Genomic DNA, 9,851 nt, shown 5'->3' with positions numbered 1-9,851 from the left:
TTGGGTCACCTGGCATAGTAAAATGGGCTTTGAAGGCAGGCAGATCAGGGTTTGGGCCCCAGCTCTTCCACTAACCAGCTAAGTGACCTTGGGCAAATTATCTAATCTCTTTCCATATCCAGAAGCAGAAATGATAATAAAAACCTCCTAGGCCTCTTGTGAGGATTAAATGCCACAACATAAGGGAAACTATTTAGCACAGTGCCTGGCATGTAAATATTAATTTCCTTCCCTTCTTTTTTTGGGTCTGGGGGCACTTTCCAACTAATTGCCAATTAATATTTTTAAATTAACCCAGCACTGAGCGTCATGAGCACAGATGTGGTATTAATCTGTAGAAGAAGTTTCAAGTTTCCCTTGTAATGGAGCAGGGACATGAGGTGGTGGTCATGCCACTCAGCTATCCTGTATGCTAGCCTTGATTTCATGCTGCTGGAAAATTCTTGACATCTAACAAAAATTCCTCATGGCATGGGGGAATAGCAGGTGTGTTCATTTTATCCCAAGGGGAAATGGAGCCCGGCCAGACCTCCTTGTATAACTGGCCGGAGCAGAGGCTATGCTCCCTTAGGACATAGGACCAGCCCTTCTTCCGAAGCAATAGGGGAATGGGTTGGAGAGGAGGTGGTACCTTAAATTATGGCTGCTTGGGTCACACAACTGGGTGCTGGCATCTGGAAGAGAGGACGTGGGCAGACAAATCAGCCTGTTAAGAGAGTTATGTGAAAGTGTAACTTGGCCCTATGATAACAGCACTAAGTATCCAACAGTCCAACCATCATCTCTTCCCCAAATGCAAGGATCATCCACTCCCTTCCACCCTCTCCTTGCTCCTTAGTCCAGTCCCTCTCCCTGCTTCCTGGCGGAGCAGGTGATACCCTGACCTCCCCAGAGCTGTCACCTCCCCTCAGAGCAGCATCTCTGGTCTGGGCCCATGTACAGGATGGGAGTTAGAGGGGGTGTGGGGAGCCCAGGGCAGGAAGCCACACACTCGATACACATTCCAGCTCCAGCTGGGCCTTTTCTGACAACCTTGGCCCAGCACACACCGTCCTGTGACATCCGTGCTGGGCTCAGAGAATGCTGAATTCAGCCCCAATTAAGGGGCCATCTCAGGGCAGGCTGCCGGCACCAGCAGCTGCTATTTTGGGACTTGGTGAAGACACTATCTTCTCTCTCTCCTTCTCTGTCTCTGCTCAGTTTTGTTTTTCTCCTCTCTCTCTCCCTTCTCCATTTCCATTATCTCTAGGGTTTTATCCCTGAGTATGCATGTCTTTTCATCTCTTGGCTTCTCTATCACCCGTGTCTCTGTGACTGTATCTCACTCTAGATCTCTCTTATCAAATCAATTTGATCAACACTCATTGCCACTGGGCCAGGCTCTGGCTGTGCTCTGGGAAAGAAGCAATGTGCAGGCCCCTGCCATTAGCAGTCCCAGGTGTGCTTTGCCTTTTTCTGGTTCTCCTCTCCCTGTATCTTGACCAGCCTTGCCCCCCAACTCCCAGCAATTCCAGGGCTTGTTTCTACAGATGGAGAGGATTCACACTCCAGCCACCCCCTGGTCCACATGCAGTTTCTTTTTTTTTTTTTTTTTTTAATTTTTTTTTCAACGTTTATTTATTTTTGGGACAGAGAGAGACAGAGCATGAACGGGGGAGGGCCAGAGAGAGAGGGAGACACAGAATCGGAAGCAGGCTCCAGGCTCCGAGCCACCAGCCCAGAGCCCGACGCGGGGCTCGAACTCACGGACCGCGAGATCGTGACCTGAGCCGAAGTCGGACGCTTAACCGACTGCGCCACCCAGGCGCCCCACCACATGCAGTTTCTATGTCCCCAGGTTCCCAGGCCTGCCTTCCCTGAGGCTCCCAATTCCAGCAGCAAAAGAGCTGACATTTCCTGGATGGGTCTGTAGTAGCAGGGGCTCCAAGATGCCCAAGAGGCCCTCAGCCATGCTGTTCCACCATCCCGGGCCCACGGAGACCTGGGCCAGGTCCTGCAGTGTAGGACTGTTGGGTCTATCATGAGATTCAGTATTCATAAATCAAAGTCTCTTCTCCAGAGCAGAGGCTTCCCTGGAGGGCCCACAGCCAGCATCATGCTGGGACTATGAGGATACCTTACTCACTATCCTCTCAGCTGTCCAAACCTTACACCTGCTGGGCCCTGCTCAGTTTCCTAATCACCAGTCCACACCACCGTCTCTCGCCCCGGCTCCCGGAGTCCTGGTTGCCTGTCTTGTGCGCTCAGCACCGAGCTCTCCCACCCTGGCACCTGCTGACCAGATTTAACCTGACCCATGTTCTTTGCTACAGGGTGTGGAATAAGAATGTTTAGTAGGACCCACTTGTGAACTCTCTGAGGTCCTTCCCCTCTGAGCATTTTCCCTATTGGGGCTTCCCTGAGTACTAGGAATAGGGGTACATGGTAACTTCTTAAGAACATATTGAATTTTTAATTTTTGAAAAATTAGCACCTACTGGGGCGCCTGGGTGGCTCAGTCAGTTGAGTGTCTGACTTCGGCTCAGGTCATGATCACACAGTCTGTGAGTTCGAACCCCGCGTCGGGCTCTGTGCTGACAGCTCGGAGCCTGGAGCCTGCTTTGCATTCTGTGTCTCCCTCTCTCTCTGCTCCTCCCCTGCTCACACCCTATCTCTCTCTCAAAAATAAATAAAGATTAAAAAAAAGAAGAAGAAAAAAATTAGCACCTACTATGTGCTAGGCACTATTAAACATTTTCAGATGCATTACCTTATTCAATTCATAGACCAGCCTTTGTGGCCCCATTTTAGAGTTGAAGCCCAAAGAGGTTTCCCAAAGTCAAATTACAGGAATCCAGGTCTCCTGATTACACAGCCAGGCATTGCTCTGAAACTCAGCTCCTGCCTGTAAATAAAAGAAGGAAAGAAAAGACTTAGGGAGTCTTTTTCCACCAAGGAGTTCTTAATTTCAGATCCAGGGGCCTCTCTGCCTTCAGTAGCTGCTCTAAGAGGCAGACCCAACTCTTCAGGAAAGAGAGGCTCAGTGGCTGGCATACTGAGCCAGACTCAAGGCTGATGAGGACCCAAGTGCTTGGCAGAGGGGAGAAGCCCTTGCTCTGGGACAGGGTGGGCATAGCTGGTGACAAGTTCTGACAAGGAGCCCAGGGTCAAGAGGACATCTTAGGGGAGGGGGTCAGGAATGTCAGTCAGCCAGAGGCTCAGAGGAGAGGGTGACAAAGGTTCCCAGATGGGACCGAGACCTCTGTCTTTGAAGCTCCCCAGGGGAGGGACAGGTGACTTGGGGCTTCCCTGGTGATCAGTCGGTGCCCCAGGCCTATGATGTGAGTGGGGTGTCTGAAGCAGGCTTTGGAGCTGGGGAGAGAGGTCAGGTCTAGGAAGGCACTTTGATGCTCCTTTCCTCGGTGGCTTGTTCAGATCGCTCTGCTCTCTGTCAGCAGTGCTGTCGTGTCAGGATGTGCCAGATGAAGAAGCAGGCGGGGGCGCACAGGCTGTGCCAGGCTGCTGGGGAGGGAAGAGCAGTGCCACTCTGGAACTGGGGGCCTCAGGCAAGTGCCGTGCGGAGTCAGGGCCCCCGAAGCCTGTGTGCGGCCCAGGCCCAGCCCAGGAATGCATAACCCTGACCTCTGGGGACACTGGCTCCCAAGCTGTCCTGGCCCATGTCTTGCTGCCTTCTAACCAGCAGATGGTCTCCCAGTGCCAGCACTGCTCACCCTCAGGCTTCAGGCGATGCCCCTGCCCTAAGCTCCAGCCCCTGAACCCTGGGCCCAGGTCATCTTTGCCTTGGGGGTCCCATTTCGCGGTCACTACATCCCACGGATTCTAAATCACTTCTCTTGGTTCCACTCCCTCTGCCTGATTCAGACCTTCCTCATCTCCCCCCACCTTGTCGCACACTGTCTTCTGACCTCTGGTCTGCCTGTGCACTCCTGCTTTCTAACTCGGCTTCCCTGCATCCCTCATTCCAACGTGTGGTGACAAGTCTCTGTCGACCTCTCCAGGCTTGTCCCCGTTCTCTCCAACGTACACGCTCAGCCCCAGCCATTCCTTAAATGTGTGCATCGGTTCTCACCACTAGGCCTTTGCCATGCTATTCCCTCCACAGGGGACGGATTCCCCCATCCCTTCCAAGATGCACTGGTCTGTTCTTACTCCTCTGCTCAGTTTCTAGACTCCACTCAAGCTTCACTTTCTTTGAAAAGCCTCTCCTGGCTGCCAGGCTGGGCCCAGGGCTGCCCTGGTCTCTCTTTGTGTCCTGTGCTCTTGTGTCCTGGTCTTTGCCATGTTGGGTTGTCACTGCTGGCGGGAGTGTCTTCCACAGAAAACTGGGTCTCCTGGAGGCCCTGGGACCTGTCTGATTCACTTCTGTGCTCCGCGGCCCAGCACAGAGGAGATGATAAAGAAACAGGCAGCCGCCGTTCCCTTCCCACCATCTGGTTTGAGCAGCAACACACACAAACGCACCCACACATGCATGCACACCTACAACTTCTACTCCTGCATTCACACGACCACACAGTCCCATATACACACACAGACGCACACCAACAGACGCTCACACAATACATCCCGTTCTCCACACACACGCACACACGTGCAACCACCTGACCCTTCACAGTTGAGCTAGTCTGAGGGTCAGGCCATCAAGGAGGGTTCCCCTGAGAAGGCAGGATCTGACCCAGGTCCTGGAGGCTTGCGCTGCACCTCTGCAGGGCGGTGGGTGCGGATGACTGTGCTAAGGCTGGGCGGAAATGACTGCTGCGGTCACATCCGTGGGTCGGTGCTCTTTACCTTGCAACTTTGTATTGCCCTTTCCCACCCGCCCCGCCCCTCAACGCTGGGCCCACCCACGTGACTTGCCTTGGCCAATGGGATGTTAGCAGACATGTTTGAGCAGAAACTTAAAATGGGCTTTCACGCTGGAACCGGCCTTCTGGTGCTCCGCCATCCGGGTGAGACCATGCCCAAGCTAGCTTGCTGGAGGATAAGCGACATTTGGAGCGCCCTCCACCCAGCCAAGGCTAGCCTAGGTAGCCAAGAGCCAGTTCACCTCCAGGGATGTGAGCAAGCCCCACTGAGGCCCGAAGAACCACCTAGCAGAGCCCAGCTGAAATAGCTGACCCACAGAACAGTAAGTTCCATGCTCATTATTTCAAGCCACTGAATTCTGAGGTTTGTTAACAGAAGCATCATGAGAACACAGTGAGCCAGGCCAAAGAGATCAGCCTCTGGAGGGGCAGACTTCCCTACAAGGGCGCCCTCAGCAGACCAACTAACAAACAGGGAGTCTCAAGAGAGTCCAACTTCCCTGTGCATCACCCACCACCCTCCATTCCAGCCACCTTGGCTTTTGCCAGGCCCCACACGTGTCCTGTATCTTTGCACAACCTGCTCCCTCCTTCTGTAATGCCTGTTCCCATATTGTCCTCCCCTGGATCCTGTTCACTCTTCAAGGGCAAGTCCATACCCTGGAAACCTTGGGGGACTCACAGCCTCACGGCCACCATAAACCTTTTGGAAATGAGGTAAGGTGAAAGTAAGGAAAATCCCATTTGTCTGTCCCTCCTCCCCCATATCCCACTGTGCTCTGCCTGTAGCTTTATTGAGGCACATTCTCCCTATAGTCATCAACCCAGACTGGGATGTCTGCAGAACAGCAAGTAGGTCCTGCCCGGCCACTGAGGGAGCGGGGCCCATAGAACCCTAGATCTCCGATGGCCTCAGCACATGGCCCAGTACCCAGAAAACACCTGGGGAGTGGGCAAGGCATAGAGATTATAAATTTACTAGCTATCGATTTTGGAACAACCTGGCAAGATGCTTTGTATTAAATAAACAACAAACAAACAAACAAACAAACACAAAAAAACCTAAGTTGAAATCCAAACATCGATTTTCAGTCCCTGGTCTTGCTTTGGAACATTTGGCAGGGCCCTGTCCCCCTCTGAGCCTCAGTTTCCCCATCTGCATAATAAGGGATGGTGCTAACTCATCACCCTGCCCCCTGCCAATGCTGAGTATCTGAGAAGTTTGCCTATGTGTCCAGCACTCTGGCTCCTGCTCTGGCCTGGTTCCTCCCACCACGCTTCACTGGCTCCGAGTGGCATGTCAGAGCTTCCCGCCTGCTAGCAGCTCTGGCCAAGCCTTTGGATGGTCGTGGCTAATGGCCTGGCTTCCTTTGACTGCAACATCGTCCGCTTCCTGAACTTGTCAGTGCGACTGATGAGGCCTTGATGTTAGGAGTCCTCACTCCTAAAAGATCTGTTGGGCAAGGCTGGTCCCTGCCTGTCTGATAGGGGAGGACTAGCCTGTCTTCAAGAAATTCTCTCAACAACTCTCCCTCCTTATCCCCCTCTCCCTCCCTCTCTTTCTCTGTCTCTGTCTCTCTCTGTCCCTTTGGCTCACTCTATCCCTCTTTCTCTCTCTCGTGCACACGCGCACACATCCACTCAAGGTTCCTCTCTCGGCAACTTCTTCTGGGCCAGTAAGAAGGAAAGCTGACTGGCCATATTTCCCTGCTAGAGTTAGGTGAGAAGAGAGAGGAGGAAAATGGACCAGTGCAGTTATCCAGAGACAGGAAGACCTTTTCACTCCAGCTTACCAAAAACTAGGATGAGAGATTTTGGAAGCCAGAGAGCCAGCCTGGCGTGTGCTTAGAGAGCAACCTGGGATATGGTACAAGAAGGGAGGCAAGGGACTTGGAGACCGTAGGCTCTAGCCAATGTCACTACTTGCTCCAACCTTTCTTCTAGGCTCTTTTTTGGAAGTGGGGAAGCTCCAGAGATGCTCAGATCATGTGTCTCCTTGGGATACCAGGAACGAGCATGGGATAGGAGTTCATGGGGTGGCTGAGGCCAGGGCTGGGTCTGCAGGGTGGAGGAACACCAGGCCTGCCCTCATATCTGCCCAGCCCCCCAGATCTTCCAGGTACAGGCGATGAGAGTGGACCCGATGCAGTCTCCAGCTTTGCTTGTCCGCTCTGCCTCCTTCCTTGTTTGCCCCTCCCTCTAGCAGAGAAGTCTTTGAAGTAAGCACAGAGAGGCTGGGGGTGGGTGTTCACTCACTGCTCTGTTCCCACCCCACCTCCCACCCCACCTCTGTGAAAGTCAGAGACAGAGATTAAGAGGCTGGAAGTTGGAACTGGAGCTTCTAGTCGGGGTGTTACATTAGGTACTTCTGTGCCTTTGGGAATTCCTCTTTTGAACATCTGGATACCTGTCTATCTCTTCTGCAGGTAAGAAGTAGTAAGGTCTGTTTTGTCAAATAGCTGCAAGGGTGGGGGAGATCTTCTAAATCCATGAGGCCCTCTACACATAGGAGATGTTTGCATTATTGAGACCAGAGAGTGGTCCCAACATGCTTTGGGCCTCACTGTGGGGCATGCCCCTCCTTTGCAGCTTCTTTGCTGCCTGGGTTCTGAGGAGCACAGCCAGGACCTGCTCTCTGCCCCTCCCCCCACTCTCCACTTCATGTCCCAGCAGTCTTAGAGGTCCCCTGGGCCATCCCAGAACACGGCTGTCAGCAAGGTAGAGAAGGAGGTGTTCTGGCTCCTCCCTTCCGAAGCCCTCCACCTGGGATATTGATAAGTGACAGAACCACTCAGAGAAAATAGTAAGGGTCCAAGGCAGGACAGAGTATGAGCAGGAGCTGGCTTGGACTCTCTGGGAAGGTAGGGGTGGTGTGAGTTGGAGGAGCTGGGAGGGCTTCCTGGAGGAAGCAGGGGGCTTGATGTGACCTCATAGGATCCAGTTGCTGCTGCAGTAAGCACTAGCATGGCTGACAGAGGTCACGATGCCCAGAGACAAGTGAACCAAACGCCAGGGGATGTTCTCACTGCCCGTCCCAGATCTCGGGAACAGACCTCATGCATAGAAGCCCAGCAGCAAGGGAGCCAATGGTGGCTACACGGGGTTTGAGCAGAGACAGGGTGGCACAGATGCTCCAAGAGTGCCCCTTCTCATCGAGCCGTAGCAATTTCTGCTTTGAAGGAGGCTGATGTACAAGTGACCCAGAACTCAAGCTTACCAGTGGCTGCCTGCTACCAACCTCCAGCCTGGCCAGAATGGAAGCCAATTATCAGCCCTCAGAAGCAGAGGGCATCCAACTTCCTGCCAGGGTAAGAAGAGACCAAGAATTATGCTCTGTCATAGATCTCCTAAGTTTGTCAAGGCAAATCACCCCTCAGAACTAAGCCCTCTGCATCCACAGGACCTCTAAGCCACATGAGTCCGTGGGGGCAGAATGGACACTGTCATACCCAATCTAAAGATGAGAAAACTGAGTCCCAGGAAGGAGAAGGGTTTGACCTAAGTGTCAAGGCCCAAGACGAGAACATGGGCTTCCTGCTCCTCAGTTGAGTCAGTGTAGACAAGCTAATCAGATAATCCAGGTCAGCGTAGACAAATAGCTTGCCTGCAGCCAAAGAATCCACTTTGGAATAAAACTTACATGGTGAAGATGAAAGCTAAGCACCATGTGTGTATACAAGCTTCCCACATGCTGGGCATCATGCTGGACACAGCACAGGAACCCATTTAAGACCTAAATCCACCCTATGAGTTCATGATCCTCAGCTCTGCACCACAGAAGGGTGAAGGAACAGAGCCTTGGAGAGTCTGGGCAGCTTTTCCAAACCAATCAGGAGGCTAGGCAGAGCTGGGATCTGAACACAGGACTTCCTGAGGCCAAAGCTCTGCATTTTTTAACCACTCCCTGGTACCTCAGACAACTGTCTGCGTCATCAAGAATGACTCCTGGAGCTTTCTGTGCAGAGCACTTCACATACAGATATACATGTACTTTGCCTACATTATCTTACTTCACCTCCAAAACAAACCTTTGAAGGAGGTTCTTTTTCATTCTCATTTTGCAGATAAGGAAACTGAGTCCCAGAGGAGCAAATTAACTCACCAGTCTGTCTTCAAAGGCTTGTACTGTCTATGCTGCCCACGGATTTCAGGTAGAAAGACGGACATTGTTCCAACAGTGGGAGTTGCCTGAGAGTGACACAGCTGTCTCTGGAGGAGGTGAGCCCCCATCAGTGAAGCTTTCTTGGTGTGCATGTTGCGGGGGCGGGGGGGGGGGAGATGGGGAGTATATAAAATACTATCTATAGTTACATTTTTTAAATTAACATTCAATTTACTAAGGACACACATTTAAAAACGGAGCTTTTCTTAAGGATTAAGTTCCACTTACCAATCTTATTGTTCTATTTATAAATGTAATAAAATAAGAACAAGACCTTCACTTTTTCTTCAATTAAGGTTTGATTAACTCAAGTTGAAACACTAACTCCCTTAAACAGCCAGTGCCATTTACAACTTAATTAAATTTGCTTAAACAATTCCAACTACCTTTGGACATTTCATATATTTAACTTTCCTAAGTAACTTAAATGTCTAATTACACAAGCAAAACCTTTGCATCATGTACTTGAAAAACTGTTGTAACTCTAATAAATTAAATTTACAAATATACTGACTTTGAATTTCTCTTAAATATTGCCATATTGTTGACAAAATTAGTCAAATTATCCCTTAAAATGACTTGTCTACAGGCCTCTGGTTACTGCTAAGACAGAGTAACCACACTTTACCCTCTCTCTCCCACTGAGTGCAAACAAAAACCCTGCAATAGATACACACAGCACTGTCAATGGACTCTGAAAAACAAAAGCAGGTAGATTGGGGGAATAAATAAACACTAAAGATTGACCAATATGGCAATGTGATTCTTGAGTTTCTTCCCTCCCATACCTCCCAGATTGGACTCTAGAGGGCCTAAATCCCAGATCTGTGCAGTGGGCACAAATAGAAAAAGCTCAAAGAGAACCCTTCTCTTTCCAGCCAGAG

The sequence above is a fragment of the Lynx canadensis genome, chromosome B3, assembly GCF_007474595.2.
Source record: "Lynx canadensis isolate LIC74 chromosome B3, mLynCan4.pri.v2, whole genome shotgun sequence".
Lineage (NCBI taxonomy): Eukaryota > Metazoa > Chordata > Mammalia > Carnivora > Felidae > Lynx > Lynx canadensis.
This window is presented reverse-complemented; position numbering follows the sequence as displayed.